Source organism: Meleagris gallopavo, chromosome 1, assembly GCF_000146605.3.
Source record: "Meleagris gallopavo isolate NT-WF06-2002-E0010 breed Aviagen turkey brand Nicholas breeding stock chromosome 1, Turkey_5.1, whole genome shotgun sequence".
Classification (NCBI taxonomy): Eukaryota; Metazoa; Chordata; class Aves; order Galliformes; family Phasianidae; genus Meleagris; species Meleagris gallopavo.
In genome coordinates this window covers 170,237,428-170,262,714 of record NC_015011.2, presented here as the reverse complement: position 1 = coordinate 170,262,714, position 25,287 = coordinate 170,237,428, and the positions used below count along the sequence as shown (strand labels likewise).

Genomic DNA, 25,287 nt, shown 5'->3' with positions numbered 1-25,287 from the left:
TCAATTAAAAAAAAAAAAAAAAGAGGCACGAAAATAAGTACGGGAAAAGTATTAGGCTGTTATGCAGAAAGACAAGGAGTACAATCTACCTCACACTTTTCCTTCTGATCAGGTTGTTCTGTTCAAGATGTGACATGGAGCCAACTTAGAGTGAAGAGGCTTCATTTCTCAGAGGTGAGAAGATCTGAACAGAGAAGACCATGAAAAAGGGCAAGGTACCAAGTGTGACATACTGAGAATCAAATAAAACCTAGGCTCCCTTGCCTTCTGTGTGCTCAGCCTTCTGCTTGTGCTGAAGTGAAGTGGGATAGTGTTGAAACAGTGAGATGTGTTCTCCCTTTAAACCTCAAATCTTGCACAAGGGAGACAGCACTGCTCCTCAGCCTGCCGGCTGAGTATTCCGCAGAACACCAGGGTTCAGTGTTCGAGTCTAAGCTGGAGCTGCCCAATGTACTGGTAAGATCAGCCCTTGTTCCCATGAGGAACACAGTTCTGTGCTGTTTTATTAAGGGGATAATGAGAACCACAAGATTTGGTCGTTGTTGTAATGTTACTGGTTTACCAAGTTCAAGGGTGGAGAAAAAGCAATAGGGATGTGTTGATGGCAAGAAACAGTTTGAGCAGCAGCTGTGACCTCCCAAGCTAACTGGGAGAGTTTGCAGGGCACAAAAGTACTCCCATTAGACCAAGCTGTTCTTCAGACTGCTGAAGAGCTGTTTACTTGCTCTGCTGATTGCCTCTGGCCAATTTAATCTTGAAGTATGCTTGCCTTGTTCTCTGCTTTGATCTCTTTTCTTCTGAGGGAAAACACAAAGATATTATTAAGATAAATTAGTAAAGACAGCTCAGGAACTGGGTGGGAAATGCTGATCATCATCTCCCTTGGAGATAAAGTAATCCCCATGCTCAATCAATTCAGGGTACGGAGCAGTCCTGAACGACTGCTTTGAAACACGGGAAAAACAATGGTGCTCTAGGAATTGATTGTATTTGGCCTAATTATGGAAGACCTTTGCATGGGAGTATTTAGAAATTAATTAGAGATAGTGCTAGAAATGTGCAGAACAGGTTAGCACGAGCTGAATAACCTTTAAGCTGCAACGTTTAATCTCTGTGCAGGCCTGGTTTTATTCATTGTTGTAAGCAAAGGAGCGTAAGAGTTCTGGAGAAAAATGCATCTAAAGTTTAGTGAAGAAAAGCGCATGGGAATGCCTGAATCATGGCAGCATTTCTCTCTGAGAATGGCCCTCAGGAATGATTTGGTTTTGAACAAAATGAATGAAAGGTGCTGGGGTTTTTTTTGTTTTGTTTTGTTATTGTTGTTTTGTTTTGGTTTTTGTTTTTTTGCACATGCAGCCCCATTTGGGAGCACATAGGTTAAGGTGGCAAACTTGAGCCACTGATCATAAATATCCTAAAAAGAGAAGATAAGTTCCTGAGTTATCCTGAAGAGAGAAAGTTAATAGCATCAAATATAGAGAAGTTTCAGATAATAATTTCTCTAAGAAGGCTCTGACTGAGTCTCAGTGTACAGCTGTAATTCAAACCACCCATGTAACAGTTTGGGAATTACTCTGCAGTAATTTCAACCTCTAGAAATACCACTAGGAAACATTTGCTTGTTGTCATAATTTTTCCTAGATGGTACAGCAAACAACGCCTATTTACAAGGATCAGTCTAAATTTAAGGTATAATACAGTGCAATTAATATGTTGCTGCTGTGATTTTTATGATTTATGAAAATCCACAAATGTTTAACAGCGCAGAGCTGAGATGCTGCGTACATCAGAAGCAGCATAAAGCACCAGGGCACATTGTAGGTAATCCAGTGCGTATAGCAATGTTTGTAATGTCACATTGAAGCATGAGGGGATCTAACACTGTTAACAATAACAACAGAAAGGTGGATTTTTTTTTTTTCTTTTTTTTCTGTGGTAATTCAAGTGCTTCACTTTGACTTGCAGGCCTGATGCAGAGTGACTTCCAAGCATCAGCGGAAAGCTGGGGCATCTAAGCTCCTGCTTAAAAAAACTTGCACTGTAGGGAGTAGCGATGAGTAATTGTGAATGTAGGCTTCTCTGTGTTTTTGTTTTGGATCCAAATAGAGACAGCAGTGTAACTGGGAGCTGGGACCAGTCAGCATGAGGGGAACCAAGGATTTGAGGAAACCCTGGAAATCAGCTGAATTGGACATGGTTGTGACCTTGAACTTCCAGTTAAGCATAGCTGACTTTTCATGTGCTTGGAATTTCACTGGCATCAAAGTTTCATTCAGTCTGGTTTAAAATGCAGAAGAGGTGCACTGAGCACAAGCAGAATGTGTTTCTGAGGTGCAGGAGTTGCTGTAAGATTGTGGTAGGGAGCTGCACAGCAGGAGTCAGTTTGAAGTTGGCAAGATCAGGACTAAGTGAAAAACAATAAAGGAGGCACAGCATGAAGCACTGTGATTTTCACCTCCTTCCTCATTTGCCTAAGGTTTTTCCTGGAAAGATTCTGGTGAAAAGCACACCATCTCAGTGCTCTTTTCCAGAAAGTGACTGGCTTGCAGAGGAAAATGGGAGGAAGGAAGAGAGAGCTGCTTTACTTGTGTGATGTTACAGTGCAAATTTAAGGAGTCCACCTCAGAAATGACAAAACCAGCTTCAAGGTGACTCTTGTGTATAATAAAATAGTAACTTGCATTTAAATGGATGTTTTATCCGTAGCCATTGATATGCTTTGTCACAAGAGCTTAACTGACAATACAGTTGTAATTTGGCAGAAGATCAGCCCCAGTCACAGACAGCCAGTGGCTCTCTCAAGGTCGTGCAAGGAACCAGGAAGACAACCCAGCTAAGCCTACTGCTAGGTGTAGGGGTCTCTTCATGGCTCAATACTAAGAAACTATTCCTTGTACGCTCCTATGCTTTTGCTTTGGCTGAAGTAGTGCATGGAAAAGCCAGTCACCTTTGTTTTCTGTCTTCAGACCAGGCTGACTCTTCAAAGTAGGATGGCAATGATAGCCATCAGTTAGCATAGTTGGGTGTCGCTGGTAGGAAGAAGTTAATTGCTTCCAACTAAAAATGAAGTGATTACAGAGAGGAGCCTGAATAAGCCATGTTCCCTCTGTGAGTCTTTGTGACTAGGTGATACAAATCCATCCATGGTTTTGTAGGCTGTCACGCATCCAAACTTTGTGTAGCTCAGTATTTACTGTATTCATGGTAACGCAGAAGGGGCCAGAGGTAAGGCTCCAGGACTTGTCAGGCTTTGTCTGGGCTTGTCATGGCCTGCCTGAAGCTTTGCTTTTGCTTGTTCTGTGGCAGCTGTTTTCTAAAGATCAGATGACAATTGTCCATTTGTTCTACTTCTGCTTAGCTTTGTACAGTTGTGTGACGTAACGATAATTTTTATGTAACTGAGAATAACAAGTAGTTATTTAGAACAAAAAATGTAGGGCCCTAACAAAACAGTGCAGTGTGGAGGGCTCTGCACAAAGCAGAGGCCTCAAAAGGGAAACCACAGGATGCACTGCAGAGATGTGCAGATACAAGATGGCAGTAGAGGACGTGAGATGATAGTTGAGACCTCAGAGCTATAAATAACTCATCAGTAGTCAATTACTAATAGCTGAAAAAAGGCAGAGCTGCTTGGTTTTCGTTGTCACAAACAGCAAGAAGCCTGTGTAAAACCTCATGTATGGTATGAAGTTAGCAATCTTAGAATCCAGAGGAGCAGTGGAAAGGAGACTTGAGCAGTGAAGAAGGGATAGGAACTAAGGAACTAAGAGGTGTGTGTAACTGCTGTTTTGCCTGTATCTTTACTGAGACTTAAGAGTGTTCTCTCTTTTTTTTCTTCTATCTTTTTCTATAGTTCACTGCTTGTCAGTTAAAGTTTAGATTGTAGTAACAATACAATTTTGTCTTTGTTCATGAGGTGTATTTCTTTTGGTCCATATCAGGATTTTGACCTTAACGTCTTGCTCAAAGTGCATCCGCCATTTGGAGTACTCAGTAAAAAGTTATGGAGGTGAAATAGCTCAGGCATTCCACCGAGGCAGTACTACATGTTTTCCTTAGGCATTTACTTACAAGAAAATAAATTGCTTATTTGTTCTGTTGGAGGTGAAACAATGTAATAAAATACTGAAAAGGCGTCCTTGCGATGCAGCGGTTTCAGTCAAATATATATTCTTTTCTCAGGATGTTTGTTATCAGCGCTTCAGGAAGCTTTGCAAAAGGTTATTTACTCTACACCATATGTTTTGGGGGGAAGGGAAGGTGAATGCATCCCTAGTTAAGAGAAAAGCTCAAGGTCTTTTTTTTTCTTAATTGATTAATCCACTGCATACAGTAAATATTTCAGATGTTTCATGGGGCTGTATTTCGAATATAATGCGTTGTATTGTATTTTGCATCATAACATGGATGTGCTGTAGAAATAAAACAAGATTTATTTTCATTTTTTAGAATATGATGTTGAATCAAATACCTTCGTAATGCAGTTTGGCACATCTACTGTGCCTATATTTTCCCCAAGCAATTATGTATATTGACATACATTCTCATAAAGTAAGCCCCTAATAAAAAAGTATTATATGTAATTTATGACAAGCTGGTGGATTTATTGAAATATGTGCTCATCTTCCAGATCAGTTTAAATGTAGCTCTTGAACAATCTTCTAGCACATTCTAGCAAGTCAGTCAAATTTGCTGATACTAAAAATCTTTGTTTGATGAATTTTAGTGACATAATTTGACTCAGTGTAGAGATATGGCTGTTAATTAAGCTTTGGTTTCAATTTTGACAATACAGCTTTTGGTTATCCGAGTAACTTTCCATTAAGGTATAACATAAAAATTCACCACCGAGAAACAAATGTTTTTTAAGCACATGGTTACTGTGAGAGTAGAGTTCTGGATTGATTTCTGCTGTCCAATGTGGAAGATTTCGTGAAGTGAGCTGCCAGATCCTTTCCCCACATCTCACTTCCACATGCAAGCACCTTGAATTCTGAGCTACAGCTGCTAGTGGTACCTGGCTTGCCACTTTGTACTGCAGCACTGGGATTTTAGCCCACAGAAAGTAGGACAAGCAGTGGTAGTGGGAGGATGTTTGGATTTACTAACGAGATATCGTGTCTTTGCAAAGTGCAGGACTGAAGAAGTTAGCCAGAGAGCCCATAAAGATACAAGGATGCAGTGAGACGGTGGCCAGCTGTCCTCATTAGCTATTGCTGAAGCTGCACAGAAAAATTTAATTGTGGATTGTGTAATGATAGATTGCCTCAAAACATTTTGCTTAGAGTGCATCAACCTCTTCTCCTCCGCCTGCCCTGCAGTACTTGTCCAATGGCCTCTGGAAGTGGAGTTATCAGTTCTTACGTGACTTCCATGTGACATGAAACGTAGCTGAAGATGAGAGCATAATTGGAGAAGTTCCAGTTTTTATCATTCTTTTTCTCACTCTCTTTCTCTCTCTTTTTTTTTTCTTTTCCTGGCCTGCAGATGCCTTCCCATCTGAAGGATGTCTTTACAGCATGTACCACCTCATTGATTGCAAAGGAAAACACAGCACTGAGCAGTGATGGCAACTCCATAGCAAAGCGGTTTGCTCTACCTATGTTGTGTACTCTTAAAAGGAACTTTGGTATGCTTGATGCATCTCAGCAATAAAATTGAATTATTTTTTTTTTCTGGAATTCCTCTTGACTGCAACAAACATAGGCGATCAATTCATGACAGAAAATGTAATTTAATGCAAGTCTTGAAGCTGCCTAACAGTCAAAAAATAGCCATTAATTTTTATTTTATTTTCCCCATCGTTCTTGATGGTGCCCTCTGCAATGGGCCGCAGCTCTCCCTCAGACAGTGTTTGTACCATAGGATCCTTCTTGCTAAGCCACAGACTGGTTCTGTTGGTGGGGCAGGGGCTGCATCTCCTTAAAAGCCTGCCTACACTTTAGCCTTGTATCACAGAATCAAAAGAACTTCCTCTCTGTGCTCTCTGTTATCACAGCTGTCCACAGACTTATGGATCATGCTTGAGAATTTGACAGAGCCTCCTAGGGCTTCACAGAGATATCCTATCTCTCTGTATAGCCTATCTTAGGATGGAAGCTAAGTGAGTGTTTTTGCACTTGGGGAGACAAACTTATGTCCTGAAACGTGGATGGGTTGTATCTGGTGTTCTGGGATATTCAGCAGGCCATAGACTACCCACCAACTGTCCTTACTTGGAGGCTATAAACCTCACTGGAGCTGCTAGCCTGCTACATAATATTTATGGCAGATGCAGCTCAGAGAGGTGTTCACAGCACGGAGCCACAATACATAGCCATTTCAAATAGGATGTAGCTGTGAGCTAATGGGAAATTAGAATCGAAACAACTAAGCCTCTTGTTGCTGTATAAACTCAGCACTGCCTGAATCTCTTCTTCCACCAGCTGTCTTTGCTCTTTGGATTCCTGTTCACCTTTCTCCTGCTGCTGCCCCTCCTTCTGCTATTGGCAATGTAAACAGCCTCTGTCTTGGCTCTTGTCAGCGAGAGCAAGAGAAAAAAGCTGTTCTTTTTGCACAGACCAGACACAGTAGTACCATAAGGAAAAAGAAAAGGCTGCTCTTTTGTTCTGAGCATCCCGTGACATCCACACATTGACTGAGCTGCTGCTTGCTGTGTGTGTTTGTATGGAAATGTGTCTGGGTAAAGCTTTTTCTGGTCGGCCTTGAAAGTGGCAAATGCTGGAAGTTTGTCTTGGTCTCAAAGAGAAGCTGCATCCTCCTCCTTTGCATCAAGGAATGTGGGCCCCCTGACTTGCCTGCCTTGTGAACTACCTGAAATACACAGTGGATGGATATCAGCACGTTTCAGTAGATAGTGCCAGCGGAAAAAAAAACAGTTTAAATAATTGTCTCTCTCTCTCCCCTGTGCATCAGGAAAGAGCTATTTAAAAAAAAAAACAACAAAACAACTGGGGATGAAAGACTACTGAAGCCTTAGGACATATTTCTTTTTCCCACGGCAAATGCAAGTCTCTTTCTTATAGTAAAAACATTTTAAGCTCCTGTTCTAAATTTATTTAGTGACAATACTTCTGAGGCTTCCCTGGAGAGCTTATTTTGTAATTTAATAGATGCCACTGTTGGGGATTTTTTTTTGTATTCTAATTTACAAAGCACTCTTTGTTTTTCACTTTTAAAGCGCATAACAGACATTAAATAACCTGTGGACGATCACAGAGAGGTAGCAAAGCCACCACCTCTTACCATGAGTCTTTCTGTTAATAACTCTGTGGGAGCTCTATTCAACTTAACTCAGACGTGGGGTTTTTTTTGTTTTGTTTTGTTTTGTTTTGTTTTGTTTTTTGCAGTTAAATGAGAATTTGTGTTATGCTAAAATGGTAGGTCAGGCACAAAAGATATTTCTTCCTTGTGTTCTCTTGTTAAACCATATACAACTTGCTCATCATTTCAGATGTTTCCTAACATTCATCCTTCGTAGCACTTTTCCCTGTTGCATCTCATTGTTCTTCACTGTACCCTAAATTACACCACTTGGAAGTGTATGAGGTGTGCATGGGTGATTATCTGATGTGCCTTGTTATTGCAGGGCCCGGCTCTCTTACCCTTGTCCAGTTGAGCCCACCCTCCTGCTGAGCTAGGCCATCTTTTACCCTGGCATCAAACTTGTCTGACACTTCCAAGGAACAGCTTGTAGCCACATCTGTGTTTCCTCTTTCCTGCCAGCAGCAAAAGTTTCTTCATTGCCCAAGACAGCTAGTAAAATTGCTGCTGTCTGTCCTTCATTCTTCATGCCACTTCATGTGGAAGGCAACTCTACTGCAGCTGAAGCTGAGAGAAACCTTTCTGTCTTAATACCTGAGAAATATGTCAGAAGGACGTAGGTCTCAGAAGATGACATCAGTGCGCATTTGTGGGCACCAATGGGAAAGAAAGAGTGCAGAGATGCTCTGTGTTTGTTACAAAACTAAAAGCCTTTCTTTATTCCTGCTGAGTTGGCCTTGGCCAGCCAGCATCCTTGTGTCCTTACCCTGGTATCTGAGGCATAGGTAGAATGATAAGATCTTACACTGTCTAGAGTTGAAAGGGACCCGTAAGCTCCTGGTTTCACACAGGATCATCCAAAAATGAAATGCTTCTTGAACTCCACCAGGTTTGCTGTTGTGCCCACTGCCCCGAGGCGTCTGTTCCAGGGCCTAAGCACCTTTCAGTAAAGAACCTTTCCCTAACCCCCCCCACCGATGCAGCTCCATGCCGTTCCCTCGGGCCCTGTCGCTGTCACACAGAGCAGAGCTCAGTGCTGCCCCTCCACTCCCTGTCAGGCCTCCCCTCAGCTCCTCTGCTCTGGGCTAAGCAAACCAAGCGACCTCAACTGCTTCTTGTGTATCTTGCCCTCTAGGACTTTTGTCACCCTTCATAACCTTCTTTTGGATGCTCTCTAATAGCTTTATGTAGTTCTTATTTCTGAGGTGCATCAAACAGAGGGGATGGCTGCCTGCACAGCACTGTGCCCTCTGGGAGTCCCTCTACTTGCTGCATGGGCACGGAGCCAATGCCAACAGGATTTGAAACACATTGACTGGAATTAAATGTTTCAGGTCAGAAAGTCTGGGAGGCTGCTTGTGAGGGTCATGAGGTGCCCCTGTCTCACCCCTTTGGCAGCTTGGCCAGGGCCCCAGAAAAAAACATGTATTATGCTTTGCTGCTCACATTCGAGGACGTGTATGTTTAGAGTAGGTTTTGATGCAGAGGTGTGGTATACCTGCTCTTGGCCAGGACAGTGATCACCTCTCATCAAGCAGCCATTAGAGTTGCATGCTTTCAGGCAATACCTGCTCATGCCTCACCTGTGTAAGTTGTTCTAAATGACTGCTACCTTACAGTGTGTACATGGCTATAAATAGCACTGGCTTTTCAGCCATCACGTTGCATGCTGAGCACTTACCTGATAGTAGGCAAACAACCAGCAAACAGAAGTAGAAAAATCAAGGTAGTGATCAAAAGATCATTTGTCCACTTTGTTTGCCTGGTAATTTCTCTTATGGATTGTGCTGTCATTTAAAATGTAGCAAGTGCCTGTGTATTCAGCTTGTATCACTCCAGATGGCTGGTTTACCTCTTTCATATTTCATTATCTTGTATTTCAGGGCTGTATTTAAAATTGCTACCTTTTTAATAGTTAACTACAGGACAAAATTACACACTGCCTCAAGCCCAATAAACTACTTTGAGGAATACCTGCGATAGGACCTTGACTTTTTAATATTGTAGTCTGCCTTCTGTTTTTGCTTGGGTAAGCTTGCACAGGGAAGAGCTATGTGTTACTCTGACACCTGGCATAGCAGATCAGAGTTTAGGCTGATGTTATATTTCAGGTCATGTGGAATACACAGTTTCAGTCACTGTTACAGGCAGATACATGTCAAAGACTGAAAGAAAAACCATCTGTATATACGGATTATTAGCTAACATTCTGTGCTGAGTGCCACAGAATGAAATGCTGCCCACCGGTATACTGACCATAAAACTGGCATTTCATTTAATTTTTGGGATGATCATCTTGGATTAAGGCCTTCATTCTTCACAGTTTCACTGGTAGCACATGCATTCCATTGGCACCTCCTCTAGGAGGACTGCACTTAATTTTTGTTTTGTCAGGAAGACTGATGCCAGCTCTCCTTAGCATTGCAAGCCAGTATCTTCTACTAATAAAATCCTTAAGTCACATTGCAGTAACTGTTGCAAATAGGCCTTTGGAAGCTATTGCACAGTGCCTGACCCTGCAGTGTGAATACCTGTGCTGGGTGAAAGTGATGATACGGGAGGGTTTTTTTTGACAAGTGGTAGAAACTAGTGGGATAACTGGAGGTACACCTCAGTCCCATACTGAAAATCACATCTGGATGGGGATCCTCTGGCTGTTTAATGGACAGCACTAGGCATTTTACACCTTCTTCTCTTTGGCTTGGGGCTCTCTGAACTCTTGCTTCCATCCTTGGTATTTTCTACTCTCTCAAAATTAAGTACTTTCAGTACTTAATAGGGGCTGCAAGAAAGATCTTTATGATTATCAAACTTGGAAGGGTCCAGATCTGAACATTGGCTGACATTGTTCATATCTAACTTAACTCACTTTACACTGATATTGTTCAATATCTAAGTTAACTCATTTTTTTTGTTATGATCAGAGGTCAGACCATATGCTGAAGAGGCAAGGAGAATTACTGGAGAGACTCTTTACCAAGCTATATAATGACAGGAGGGGGGGTAATGGCTTTAAACTAAAAGAAGGTTAAATTACATCAGACATTAAGAAGAAATTCTTTACTATGAGGGTACTGAGTACTGACTGCCCAGAGAAGCTGTGAATGCTCCATTCCTGGAAGTGTTCAATGCCACATTGGATCGGGCTTTGGGCAACCTAACGGAGGTATCCGTGCCCACAGCAGGGGGATTGGAACAGGATGGTCTTTAAGGTCCCTTCCAAACCAAACCATTGTGTACGTCTATGAAAATCCATACCACTCAGCAACAAAGCCTTTTGGAGATACTAGTTTACTTTAATTGTTTACATTAGCAAACCTAAGGAAAGTAAAACAACTGCAAGCAATTTTAAACGGTCACATAAACTTGGTTTTCAGTGTTATTCTGATGTAGGGTGGGCAGACAGTTTCTGGAGTTATAAACTGAATGGTAAAAAATGTATAGGCAGGTGATCATTCAGATAAAATGCATGGTACAAATCTAATGATCATAGCATACAGTTTAGTCTGTATGAATTTTATGATTAATTTTATAATGTAAATTGGAAAATTGTCATGTTTTGAATTTTCATTAAAAGACTCCAGAACAAAGGAGTTGACTGTTGTTCTGTGGTGCAAGGCTAGGAGTTATAGAAATACTCTACTGTCTCAAGGGATTTGTCTTTGAGTGTTTGTCAAATAGGCAGTGGTAACAAATATCCCTTAGGCTCTTTGGCCAGACTGTGCCACTTATTCTCTGGCACTATGTAAGTATGCCTGCCCTGTGAAGAGCTGCTTTGCTTTTCCTGTCATTTTCTTTAATTTCCCCCCCTATGTTTGGCACTCTTGGGATGGGATAAAAGGGTTGGAATCCCCACTGTTTTCACTGAGTCTATCAGTATTTTTAAGTACTGTTATAACTAAATTATCTGGGCTGTTGAACGTAGACCCAGAAAGCTAGAAAAGGCTTAGAAAAGTCCCTGACACACCAGCTGGGACTGCTGAACTACACTGAAGGAAGTAAAGCAGAGGCTTAACTGGGTCATATCTGTTTATCACGTTTGGTTTATCCTTTCCTAATATAAACGTCTCACATCAGTCAATCTTTTTTCAAATAAAGCAGTGTCCATGCCTCCAGTAATTCTCCTTGCCTCTTCAGCATATGGTCTGACCTCTGATCATAACAAAAAAAAATGAGTTAACTTAGATATTGAACAATATCAGTGTAAAGTGAGTTAAGTTAGATATGAACAATGTCAGCCAATGTTCAAATCTGGACCCTTTCAAGTTTGATAATCACAAAGATTGATGTTTGTGGGGTTCAACAGAAATGAGATTGAAATGAATACTTGTTTTAATGGGATGATAGTTATTAAGAATGAGAAGTTTATACATTAGAAAATCAGTGTGTTCTCATGAATCTTTAGAACTTTTGTACCCACAACCATAGATTGTCTCATAATACATCTCAGACATAATGAGAATCCTAAAAGCCCACCTCCCTCCAGGGTGCATCAAGCCATAGAATGCTTTTCTTATACATAACAAAGTGATTCCAAAGTATCCTGCAGGAGGAACCTCATCCCAGAGGAAAAGGGCTGCTCTACTACTGCCCACTGCCTCTTGCCCTAATAGCTGATTGTCTTCCCTGTGCCTGCACTCCAGCCAAGGAATTACCTATAAAGGGTCTGGAGAGAGAGAAAGAGTCCCAAACTCCTGACACTTCTAGTTCAAAGGCCTCCAAATATCACGTGCCACCTCAACATAGTGGTAGAACAGAAGAGGCAAAGGGCATTGCTGGTGTGTTTCATGAGGCATGCAACTTGAAGCACTCAGTTAATATTATTTCCATTATGTCTGGTACTGCAGCTTTAAATTTAAAGTGTTAGATTTACTCAGGAGGTCAATATAAATAATTTAGAATATCTAGGGGAGTGATGAGAAAAGTATTCAGTGATTTTTTTTAAACTACACTTCAGAAGTTTTATATTTTTTTGCTGTGTTAATCCCTCATAAACATGTTTTCATTAGCATTCTTTTTTGTTGAATACTAAGATTATCTCAAAATGAAGGTCATAACAAAAGCTTTATGCCATACAAAACCGCAATAGCAACCCTGCTTACTGAGCTTGCTAATTACTGCCAAACCTTACTGCAGAAATGCCAGTAAAAACAACTAGCAAGACTATTGAAAAAACAGCCTCACTGTGTGCCCATATGGACATGCATGGGCTGCATAGACATGCATCTGGAAATGTCTGGGGTTTGTGCACAAGGAATTAGAGAGATAACAGAGAGATGAGAGTGACTCAGCCCTGCACAGCATAGAGCTGCCACTCCCAATGGACTTGGTTAGGGTGGAATATTTGCAGCCCCAAAACTGAATGTCCTGTTCAGTTAAAAAGCTGTACTTTCATTCATTTCAAGCCCTCTGTGTTTCTCACCACCTTCAACACTTAAAGAATAACTCTACAACTTCTTTATCCTCCATCCAAAATTGAGGCCTGTTTATGCAGGAAGAAAATGCATTTAATGCCTTCGTTACTGGTTGGCCCTGACATGCAGGCAGGAACAGAAAGGTACACGCCTTTTCTACATAGAGAAATTGCAGAAGCTTGAGTAAAACATCCTTAAAATGGGTTTTGTTAGAGTAGTACAACCCATCTGGATGCACAGGAACTAGCTGGCCAGGGAGAAGGGAGATGCCCCATTTCTGGAGACTTTCACAGCCAGGCTGGATCAGGCTCTGGGCAACCTGGTCTGGTGGTGCCTGTCCCTGTTCACTGCAGAGGAGTTGGACTAGACAACCTTTAAATGTCCCTTCCAACTATTCTATAATTCTATGATAGTTAGCACCTGGCTAATAATGGTTTTCATCGTGTCACTGACTAGATGAAGCAGGTAAGCTTCCTGTCTTGCAGCAGCAGTGTGTGCATGAATTGATTTTTCTAAACCTCATTGAAAATCTTTAGTAGAATGTGTAATAGAAATATATTATTTATGTGCCTTTTGCTGTGGGTTTTAAAAACATAACAGTTTACTGCATGATGCAAACTGCAGTGATTATATAGACTTTTAGCTCCTTGGGGGGGAAAGGGAGGTATTTTTTTGGTTTTAATATCTAGATAAAGATGAGAAAATGTGCCTAGATTAATACAATTTGAGTGTGAAACAGTGACAGTGTCGTGATATCAAGTTCTTAGCATCTGAACAGACTGAACCGGTGCTGAAATTATCACTCAATTTTTAAAATAAACATAATTTGGTGGATCACTGGTGCTAGTGATCTATAATTAACAGAAATTATCTGGTGAGGCATGGGCAGGATGTCTGGAGTGAAAGCAGTGAATTCCAGACAGTGTGCACAGAGCTTCCCCTCCTCTTTGCTCTGGGTGCGCGACCATATGGGAATCTGCTTTTGGTGCTTTTACATATGAGCTCTTCATTTTCACTACGGGAGGGACAGAAACACAGACAAGGAATTGTTGCTGAACCTAAAATACCATGGTACTATTTTTCATTTTTTCTCCCCAATCTCCTCTTGTGCAGCCAGCTGCTAGCTTTGGCCACTTGCTGACCCCAGACAGACAGATGACAACATGGAAGTGAAGTGGCCTGAGAAAGCAGGGTGTCTCAGACCCAGAAAGTTCTTGCTTTTCAGTCTTGTGACTGTTTTTAATTGTCTGAACACAGTTGCCTTCCTGCCTAGAAAAAAGAAGTCGAGAAGACGTGGTTTTCAGTCCGTGCACAGACTGCTGGATTCTGCTGATGCTTTCTAAGGGATCTGTGACAGGTGTTGAGGAAAATCAAAGTTACCATCTCTAGGCTGACCTTCACCATACTGAAACCCTCAGTTTCTCTGGGGAATTTTCAGAGTCTCATATATTTAGAAAAGATGGAAAGCTGTTGTCGTGAATCATAGTTTCTGAGAGCTGTAAGAATAATACTTCTATGGAAAATTCTGATGAGTGAACGTATCCCCCATCCACCTCCTAATGCCACAAAATATGCAGTGCTAGATGCTTATTTTTATAAAGATTGACTGCTTCTATATCAAATATTTCAATGTTTGTAAATTAATGTTGTAGTAAAAGTTATTTGTTACATTATCCCATATTGCAATCCCATATGGATTAGAAATGTAAGATTCCAGTGACAGATTAAGTTCTGCATTTTGGTGATTTTACTAGATCTTAGTATTATGGTGCAGAAATTTTTTTTACCCACCAAAACTAACACTTTTCCGTGAAGCATGGGCAGCAGTTTAGTCCTTTTATTATATTTTGCTTTACAAAATTTGTGTGGTTCCTAATTTGAGGTGTTTCAATAGATCAGGACTGTTATAAAGTAGATCTGTGGGCAGTCTTACAAAGCATGTGGCAAAGTTGAGTAATGCTCATTTTTTCTGATTACAGGGAGAATACCAAGGGAACAGCAACACATTCCTGCACCCCGCTGCACTTAAGATTCTTGCATTCAGTTGGACAATAGAATCTCTTCCTACTTTGGAGTTCAGCAGTTTCAGAAAGTGGGGCAAGACTAGTTAGTAAGTGCAGTAAATTTAATTATCATCAGTGCTTTCAAAGTATTTTTTTAAATTTGGGGACAATTGTTTGGTTTGCAGGTTGATTTTTAGAAGTTACCTCCATCAGGAGAGATCGAAGTAAACAAATGAGTATGGATGGACTTCAACCACAGAATATGAGTCCAAATGCAGCCTTGAAAGTCTGTGTTGTTTAAACTCAGGGCTCCCCATCATCCATTTGTAGTGAAGGAGGACAGACACCTGTTTGGATTTCTTTCCAGATTTCCTTTAATATGAGAACAATTTCAGATCTGGGATTTTGGTTTGGGCCCATTTGCAGTTTCGATTGTATACAGCTGTGGAATAGCAGTGACAGAAAGGCAAAGGTTACACTGAAGAGTAATTATTCATAGCTGTAATGCAGGAACAGACAGAATGTTGGTAGGATTGTTTAGCAGCTGTATTCTCACAGTCTAAGCTCTGCTGTGATTCCATCAAGGATCTACTGTGCCTTCGGGTAAAGTATAGCTATTCATGCTGCAGAGGGATGTCCTTGAATAGAAAGAGCTGGATTTTTCTCATAATAATAGCATAGTCACTAGTTATTTCCTGCTATCCCTGATATCTTTGCTTAGACCCAGTGCTGCAGGCACTGATGTGCCAAGCTGTGACATCCCTGATGATCTCCACCTGAGTTAGACATTTGTGGCTTCACTGACCTATGCTCAGCAGGACTCCTTGATAGAAGCAGTTTTATAGGGATCCTAAGCAGAGATGTTTTCAGTGGTGTTTGGCCTCAGCAGCCTATCCTGTCCTTTCCATCTCTCTCTGCTGCTGTTTGTCTAGCAACTGCTCAGTGGCCATAATTCACGGGTAGAATATTGAGACAATGGGCATTGATTTAAACTGCCAAGTTGTAAAATGAAATGTTGTGTACCAGGAGCTGTCTCAGAAGCTGTGAAGACATCAGTAGTGAAGGCAGCAGTAGGTTAGGAATCTTTGCTGCCCATCCTGCAAAAGTTGAAACCATACAGCATGGTAGGAACATCCCATAAAGGAAAAAAGCAGATGACTGAGGCAGAAATGGCTTTGTAATTTCACTCTCCCTGTTTGAAATTAGAGCTAACAATACCAGCAGGAATTTGAGGTATGGAAAGTTCTTTATGAAAAACAAGTATCTGTACAGAACCTCAAAGACAAGCAGCATGTAGGCTGGGAGTAGGAAAAGTTAACAGTGAAGTCACTATTAAAAATAAGGCCATGCTCTGTCTTAAATTTCTCATGTGTAGTATTTCAAGGTTCTGGTATATAAGATTTTTCTCTTTTTCTGGTTGTTTAAAATGTGGTTCTCCCCCTCCCCCTTATTGGCTCAGCACGTGTGCGCACATGGAACGTTAATAGAAGTGAAGGAGTCAGAGAAAGATGGTAGGAAGGGAAGGGCAGGTGAATCTCACCCTGTGGATATTAATGACATTTTTCTATATTACAATTCTCGCAATAGAGATGATAGTTATCTTCTTCTGTTGCCTGGCTTAATGCATTCTGTGGTGTATGGAGCAGACAATAGTTCTCTAGGGGAGCTGGGCATGGCTCATCTACAGCCTGCATCACTGTTCTGAACATCGTGTATCCTCTTGTGTGGCATCACTGCTCAGTGGTCCTGTGCTAGCTGCATATTACTTGAGATTTTCTTCTTTACTTCTCTCACACTACACCCACCACGGAATAGATCATACGCATTGGAAACTTACATGAGTAACAGTGCCACTTCCTCCTTCAACTATTGTGAATAAAAAAAGACAAGGAACCTAGAACCTAACTGTAAATCATCCCTGTGCAGCCCTTGAAGTTAGAGGTTATGCAGTAGAAAGCCTCTGGGTGAGGATTGAGAAGATGGATAGCAAAGCAGATGTCATCACGTGTCTATCAATTACCCAAAAGGATGATAGAATAGATTCTATAGGTAGTTAGAGGAAATCTTTGGATCAGTTGCTCTCATCCTTATGGGAGATTCCAACTTCCCAGATGTAAACTAGGAATGCCATACCGCTGAGACAAGCAAGTCTGGGAAATTCCCAAAGCACATTGAAAATAATTTCCTGTTGCAAGTACTTAGTAACTCAGCTAGGAAAGGTGACCTCCTGGATCTGCTGCTAGAGAATAGGGAAGGGGAGAGGTGATGGCAGCTGGCTTTCTTGACCACAGTGATCACAAAATAGTTGACTTCAAAATTTTTGGTGTAATGAGAAAAAAGTTTGGCACGGTTGCCACCCTGGACTTCAAGAGAGTAAATGTTAAGCTTCTCAGTAAGCTAATTAGCAATGTTCCTTGGGAATTTTCTCTAGAGGGTTTAGGGGTCCATGAGAGCTGGTCACTTTTCAAGAACTGTATTTTAAAAGTGCTTACCAGTAGGAGAATGGAATTAAAATTATCAGAGTATACAGCATACATGCCCTTTATTGCTAGTCTGTGCATCTATAGCCAGCACATCTGTTACAGTCTGCAGATTGGCCTAAACCTCCATAAACTCTAATTAGCCTGCCCCTACAAAAGGGTCAGAAATAAAGAAACTCAGGTCTAACTGTGCTACAAGTATTGCTCAGCACAGAGCAGTGGGCTGCCAGTGCCTGCAGAGTGTTGAGGAAAAGATGTGTCTGGTTATGGATCTACCCAGAAAAAACACTATTCTGCTTCCCAAGTGGTACAGATCCCATTCAAGCTATCTGCTTTAACATCTTCTCTGCATCGGGAAATAATCTCCTATACCACCCTGAAATGACTCTCTGTGTTCATGTAGTAACCCCAGCAATTTCTACAGCAATGGTATTATTTCCAATAGGAAGATTTATACATCAATTTTCTCATTTTCCCAATGTTTTCTCTATCCAAAGTATCTGCTTTCTGGGAATCAGCCTGGAATAAACACATGGGGGAATTATTTAGAGAGTCTTTGTTAATGTCTTTATTACATATCACTATAGGGATGTGTTCAGAGCATCCAGAAGTAGAATGTGTCTCTTTGTAACTCATAGGATGTATTCATGAAGAGGTGTCCAAAGAGACAATTGTTTTTGTTGTTGTTGTTGTTTTTTCTCTCAAAAGTCTATGAAAAGACTATTATCAGAGGCAAAGGCACTGTGAATCTAATTAAATAAATACTTTGTTTTGGAAATCATCTTTTGGTAGATACCATAGGCAGAGAGCTTTCCTGGCTCAATTCCAGATGTAAAAGATAAGGGGAAATACGTACATGCAAAGAGTAGTTTCAGAAGTTGCCATACAAAATGCTGAAAATTGAGCATTTTTAACAATCCTCTCCCCAATTAACAGTGAATATTCACCTCTGTTCTGAGTTACTTCATCCTTTAAGCAAATTGCAGAGTTGCTGCAGTGTGATTTTTTTTGTTTCAGGTATGGAAGGAAAAGTCCTTAACATGAGACTAGTAATTTGGATATAGCTTCTTTTGTCCATGGTGCCTCTGGTTGTTATCTAGTTACTTTACTTTTCTGTGCCTCCTCCTTCACTATAATAATAATTTATAAGGTATTTAGAGCAATATAACCATCAACAAACAGTTTGTACATCAAGTGTATGTATTGATACTTGTATGAGGCTAGCATTGCAATGAATTTTAATAGAAGATCTGCTTGCCTTCCAAATGACAAAGGGATTTTAGATATTGGTTGGCTGCTAGTGACTTGCTCTCAAGATACTTGCCTTAATTTTCTGGTTTTGGTTTCACATTCAATGCCAGTATGTCTTTTATTCACTCATGATGTATACAAGTGCCTGTAAACAACTTCAGTGTTTTTTCCATGTCTGGAGACTTTGCTACTACTTTGTTATGGAAAAAAGTCTCTGCTTTCTATCAGTGGTAATGGTCAGATTCCACACCGATGTTGTTTTAATATGTTTCAATTATTCCTTGCTAAAGGAAAATATTTACTTGTTTATTATCGGTTATAAAGTCAAAGCTTTATTGTTCACAGAAATAAATACCTTATTATCAGTGCAATTCTTTTTTCCAGAGCCTGAGGAAAATCACTTGTAATGGAAATTGTCAGTGTATATTGCTGAAGAGGGAAACAAAATGTTTCCTTTTTATTATTTGTCCTGTTAATGGTTATCAAGAAAAGTTAGGTGACAAAGTAGAAAAATTAGATGACATCAAGTAATTTTTTAATCTTATTTTGTTCTTCATAATGATGAACCAGAAGAGACCCTAATTATGCAGTTACATGACTTAAATAGTCTCGTGATTGTACAAATTGCATTTGCAACATGCCTTAAAAGTGTCTGCAGAAGATTCTGAACTGAATTTCTTTCTTGTTTAACGCTTCCGTGCTTCCATACAGAGACAGTGATACATTTCTGTTTCAAAATGTGAAATGAATTTCTCAAGCATAAGTAGTGATAACATCCCTTTTTCAAGTTTAAGGTTGCGAGTTCAGAGTTTGTTGTGTGTCTCTCCTCACATTTTACTCAGCTGTGGAAAAGGACATTTTCACGTGTCACCAAAATGGAGCCAGTTCACTCAGCACGTGTACCTAAGGCCCTTAGAGTTTTCAACAAAAATACATTTTGTAAGTGGGACACTTCACTGACCTCACATCTACACTCGCAGCTCAGTCGTTTCCATCCCAACAATTAGGCAAAACAGCAAATATGACTATATGATTGTGAGTATGGCAGAACAATGATTTGTTGCTTTGATACTGTCTCACTATAAAGCTCCTCTGCCTTTTTTTTTTTGTGTTGTAGAGAGGGTGGAAGTGCTCATGCCTGAAAATTTAAGCAAGTGTTTTCCTTCCAATTTTAGATCTCTCTCTTAACTCCCTTGAATATTTATCAGTTTTATCTTTATAGCTTGAAATTACAACAATTGTTTGTAATTGTTGAATAGCTCTTCCTGCTTTGCTCAGAAATCTTCTGCCATTTAATCTCTTTATATTGTATAAAAAGACGTTGGTCTGCCAAGTATAATATGGAACTTAGAAACATAATGAACAATAAACATGAAAGTGCATAAGAAGCCCTAGAATTTCAGCCAAAGTACAATGGGATACAGTGAGAGGTTCATTTATTCAGCTGCTTCTCACACAGCATTTTTTGCTTATACTGGGGGTTAATTAAGGTAAAAGTGTCTTATTATGTATAGGAATGAAATAAAGCAAACAAACAAACAAACAAACAAAAAAAACTATTTAAAATAAAAAAAAAAATGCTGCACTTTCAATGCACTTTCAAATGTTTCCCTTGTTGATTGTGTTCACAGAAAGTAACACTACTCTGAAAAAGGCACCCTGCCACTAATTCCCCTTTATGATTTTCTGAAGGTGACAACACCTCAAACTTCTACTGCAGTCAGAGACTGGTTTTCATTCTCTCTTTTCTGACGCATCCAGAAGATGGATGAAACTGCTGGCTTGAAATAAAACTCTGTACCATCTGTTTTACCAAGGTGAAGAGTGCTAGGAAAAGGTCATAATTTGTATATATGCCTCATAGCTCAGTGAAAAGAATGCATGCAACATTATCTCGTATATTTTTTTCCCATGTGGTACTTTTTCTAACTGTGCCAAGTGACTGCAGGTAAAAGAAAGCGACAGCATTGCAGTGAGGGCCAGTGCGATCCAGAGGCCACCACATTCCTGCTGTCATGAGGACTGTACTTAGTCACCATACGTGCTATCAGGAGTAAAGTACTTCCTTGTTCTGCTCCTATTCACTTATTCAGCCCATTGAGCAAAGCAGTGTGAGAGGCTGCACATCAGTATTCAAGACGCAACACAAGGTGAGGAATCTGTAAGGGGGGCTTGGCTGGTTACCTTTGAAATGCGATTGAAATTGCTGAGTATCTAGTTCTCACAGAGCCCTTTTTGTCAAGGGGTCTCAAAGGGTTTCTCAAAATTAACATCGTTTAGAAGGTAATAAAAGTCCAGTGAAAGAAAAGCGAATGATTAACCACCAGCAGAGCCACAAATAGGTCCCATTCTCCTTTTCCACCAGACAGCACTGCCTCTCACAACATTGTGCACATGCTTTCTTTTCTCACCAGGAGCTGCGGGAAGGAGTCTGCTGCAGCAAGAAGCAGGGACAAGGAGTGCTTTCCCAGGGGCAATCCCTGTGTGCCCTGCCCAGCACTTGTGCTCTGGGGTCACTGCAGGAGGTGACCAGTCTGGCAGTGCTGGAGCAGGGCGCCTTTGAGGTGAGTGGGGGCAGGTCATGCCACTCAGACCATCCCTCAGGCTACCTGCATAGCCACTCTTTCACCTCTGCATGTCACACACGTTATTAGGACTGAGTTCAGGACTTCACTTTCTCCTTTATAAGAGAATCTGATGAATTTACAGCATAAAACCAGTGGCAGTTTGTGCTTGGCAACATGCTGTGTGAGGCCAGGGACCAAGTGACTCAGGAAAACTATTAATAGTCTCCATTGGGAAGCTTATTGCCTCAATAACATAAATCATTAATTTGGCTTTTTAATCATTAAGAGAATACCTTTGTTTGTTGGAATGTTTGGGACAAAGTCAGACATAAGAATTCTTTCTGTTTTTCTTACTTCTATTGCATTAGTTATTAACTAAACCACTAAACTCATAACTAACCTCTTTTTGATAATTTACATCTGATGGAATGATTATATTTTTGTGTATACAAATTAGTGTGTGGCTAAGTCATTATTTCAAGATGTATTGCTTTCTAAGTGCTCTGTGTTGGCATATGAGAAATCTGGAGCAATAAAGCACATAATACAAACAGATCAAATTAAAGGAAGTGTTATGGGGATTTACCCAAGGCATTTAGCTTGTCTTAATACCAGTTCCTAATGAAATTTTGAGGAAATGTGTGAAAATTATTTCTACTGCAGTATTAAGGTATCTTCTCCTCAAGACACCTCTCCTCTACAAGGCCAGTCAAAAGTTCTGTGGTTCTGTACTCATTGCCATTTGCCCTTTGTTCTCTCCCCTAAAAATCAAACAGTAAAGCAAGTTCCAGTGATTCAGACAGGATGTAAGTAGAAGACCATGCATGAAGATCAGCCTAGAAAGGGGTTAAAACAGGCAGCTAACTTAGATCCTTATTTTGTCTTAGAGATGGAGGTGATTGTCCAAAAGACACTAACGATGGCAGAATTTCCAGCTCTTCCCACGAATGTGTGCAGCAGCCATGGTGCTTTGCCCATGCCTGCAGGGCTGAAGCCAGGTCAGCCTTTAGGACTCATCCCAGGCAGGTATGGGTGAATGCCTCCCTGGAGACCCTGTCCACTTTCCAACAAGGCACAGGTGTCTTTTTAGTGCCACTGTTCACCATTTGGCTGATAATACCTTGGTTCCGGGGAAGGTTATGGAACGGATAATCTTAGGAGCCATCGTGGAGCAGTTAAAGGTCAACTAGGGTATCAGGCCCAGTCAGCATGGCTTTACAAATAGTAGATCCTGTTTGACAAACCTGATTTCGTTCTATGACAAGGTGGCCCGCTTAGTGGATGAAGGTAAGGCTGTCAGTGTGGTCTACCTGGTCTTCAGAAAAGCCTTTGACACTGTCCCCCACAACATTCTCATGGAGAAGCTGGCTGCCCACGGTTTGGATCGGCGTATGCTCTGCGGAGTGAAGCACTGGCTGGATGGCCAGGCCCAAATTGAGTTAAATTCAAATTGGCTGCCAGACACGAGCGGTGTCCCCCAGGGCTCATACTGGGGCTGCTTTTATTTTACATCTTTATTAATGATCTGATGAGAGGATTGAGTGCACCCTCAGTAAGTTTGCAGATGACACCAAGTTTGGAAGGAATGTTGATCTGAATGAGGGGAGAAAGGCACTACGGAGGGACCTGGACAGACTGGATTGATGGGCTGAGGTTAACTGTATGAGTTTCAATAGGGCCAAGTGTTGGGTTCTGCCTTTTGGTCACAACAACCCCAGGCAACCCTACAGGCTTGGGGAGGAGTGGCTGAAAAGCTGCTTGATGGAAAGGGACCTTGCTGATGGACAGTCGGTTGAATATGAGCCAGCAGTGTGCCCAGGTGGCCAAGAAGGCCAGTGGCACCCTGGCTTGTATCAGGAATGGTGTGGTGAGCAGGAGTAGGGAAGTCATCCTGCCCCTGTACTTGGCACTGGTGAGGCCTCATCTTGAGTATTGTGTTCAGCTTTGGGCACCTCAGTACAGAAAGGACATGGAGGTGCTGGAGCAGGTCAGAAGAAGGGCAACAAGTCTTGTGAAGGGCTTGGAGAATATGTCCTATGAGGAGAGACTGAAGGAACTGGGGCTGTTCAGTCTGGGGAAAAGGAGGCTGAGGGGAGACCTTATTGCTCTCTTCCAGTATCTGAAAGGTGCTTACAGCGAGAGCAGGGCTGGTCTCTTCTCACTGGTGACAGGTGACAGGATGAGGGGAAATGGCCTCAAGTTGCGCCAGGGTAAGTTTAGGTTGGGTATCAGGAAATACTTCTTTACAGAAAGGGTTGTGAAGCACTGGAATAGGCTGCCCAGGGAGGTGGTTGAGTCACCATCCCTGGATGTGTTTAAAAACCGTTTGGATGTGGTGCTCAGGGACATGATTTAGCAGAGGGTTGTTAGAGTTAGGGTAGTATGGTTAGGTTGTGGTTGGACTTGATGATCTTTAAGGTCTTTTCCAATCTGAGTGATTCTGTGATTCTATGATTCTATACCTGTCCTACCATCACCTGCTTTCCACTTGTATCCCAGCCTGTTCCACTTGCCAAAGTCTTGTTCATGACAGATTAAAAAGTGTCTTCAGTCTGTACTGAGCCCTGCATGGCTTTTCAAAAAGAATATCTTAACATTTTAGTAATTGAGGTTATTAGTGCAGAAAATCAATGCCAGTTTGTTACGTTCAGAACCTTTTAATGTTATATTCATTAAAATCTTATCATGGTAGATCTTTTTCAGTAAAATCTTTGAGAGGTTTTTTATGTCAACAAATCCTAGAAAGCCTTTTATATCAATATTAGTCTTATGAAATTCTTTTTAATAGCAGCACAACTTCTGAAGTCTTTTTTAACCACAAAAATCTTACCAACAGTTTCTAAATTTACTGTGAGCTGTTCAAAGATAAAAATCAAAGTACAAGTAAGCAGCGGATTACGAAGTAAAAATACAGAAAATGTTGCATTCTTACAAATCTGAGACTCTACAAAATGCCATTCATGTTGTGGTGAACCTTGAATGCAGCCCAAGAGAATGTGAAATATAATATATGGACAGAAAATGTCTAAAAAAGGACACAGCCATCACAGAACAGAAACACCTTCTCTGCTTAAAGTAAGGTACAAGTAAAACTCAAAAAGCACAGTGATTAAGTGAGTAAGATCCATTTGTGTGGACAGTTAAAGTGGACAAGGATGTGCAATTGACATTATGACTAGGCAACATGGGCTGCATGGCTTCCTAACATTTCCCCTTCAGACAGAGCATCAGAAGGACTGCCAGCACCAGTATTAGAGCCATCTGAGACAGGAATCATCTCCCTAACCAACTCAGCCTCCTTGCACTCTGCTGCTGGGCTGTGATGATGACACTCCAGATCCCCATCTTCTCAAAGATCAAAGATTTATCCTGTGGCCTCAGGCTACCAGCAGGTCCTGCCAGAGTCTTCAGCTCTTGTTGAGCACTCTTTGCTCTGTTTGCACAATTCAGAAAGCTTCAGACTCTGTATTTTGCACTTTTGACCTGTTTGTTTTGATGGCGCTTTAAGTCAGATTCTTATTTACAGGCAAGCTTTGTTTTGCCAGCTGAGCGGCTACTTCTAACATACACGATGTGACCTGCAGGCTTGAGCTTTCAAGTAGATCTTGCACTAAGCTGCACTAGAAGTTGACAGCAATAGAAATTCTTAAAATGAAGCAGCACAAGTGCTGTGGTTTCCCCAGGTCCATGGTGCACAGCTGCCCTCATGGTTGATCAGCACACACCATTCTGGTCCAAATCCCCACAGCTGCATAGCCAGCAGGGCCCCCATTCCTCCACTCTCTGCTCATCCTCTCTGTCAGGCGATTTCAAGCAGCACGTCAAAACCTTCATGTTCTTTCTTCAAAGTGGGTGTGGATAAACATGATCGTGGTAGTTATCACCAGAGGCTTAAATGTCTGTTGGAAGTGCTGTACGAGTTGTTGAGCCCTCAGCCCCATGATCTGACCATTTCCAATGGGTGCAGGAGAAAACCCTCGTGGCCAAAAAGGCCAATGGCATTCTGGGGTGCATTAAAAAGAGCGTGTCCAACAGGTCGAGGGAGGTGATCCTCCCCCTCTACTCTGCCCTGGTAAGGCCTCATCTGGAGTACTGTGTCCAGTTCTGGGCTCCCCAATTCAAAAAAGACAGGGATCTCTTGGAAAGAGTCCAGCGGAGGGCCACAAAGATGGTGAAGGGCCTGGAGCATCTCCCCTATGAAGAAAGGCTAAGCGAACTGGGTCTGTTTAGCCTTGAGAAAAGACGACTGAGAGGGGACCTGATCCAGGTATATAAATATCTGAGGTGTGGCGGCCACAGTGGTGAGGCC

At 41.3% G+C, this 25,287-nt stretch overlaps 1 long non-coding RNA gene across 1 annotated transcript; it reads left to right on the top strand.

Moving 5' to 3' along the window:
• The first annotated feature begins 6 nt into the window (after positions 1-6).
• Positions 7-22,632, top strand: LOC109365427. Its single transcript, XR_002111025.1, has 5 exons — positions 7-174; positions 5,488-5,629; positions 14,657-14,787; positions 20,360-20,561; positions 20,826-22,632. It is a non-coding gene; the product is annotated as an uncharacterized LOC109365427 (long non-coding RNA).
• The last annotated feature ends 2,655 nt before the right edge of the window (positions 22,633-25,287 follow it).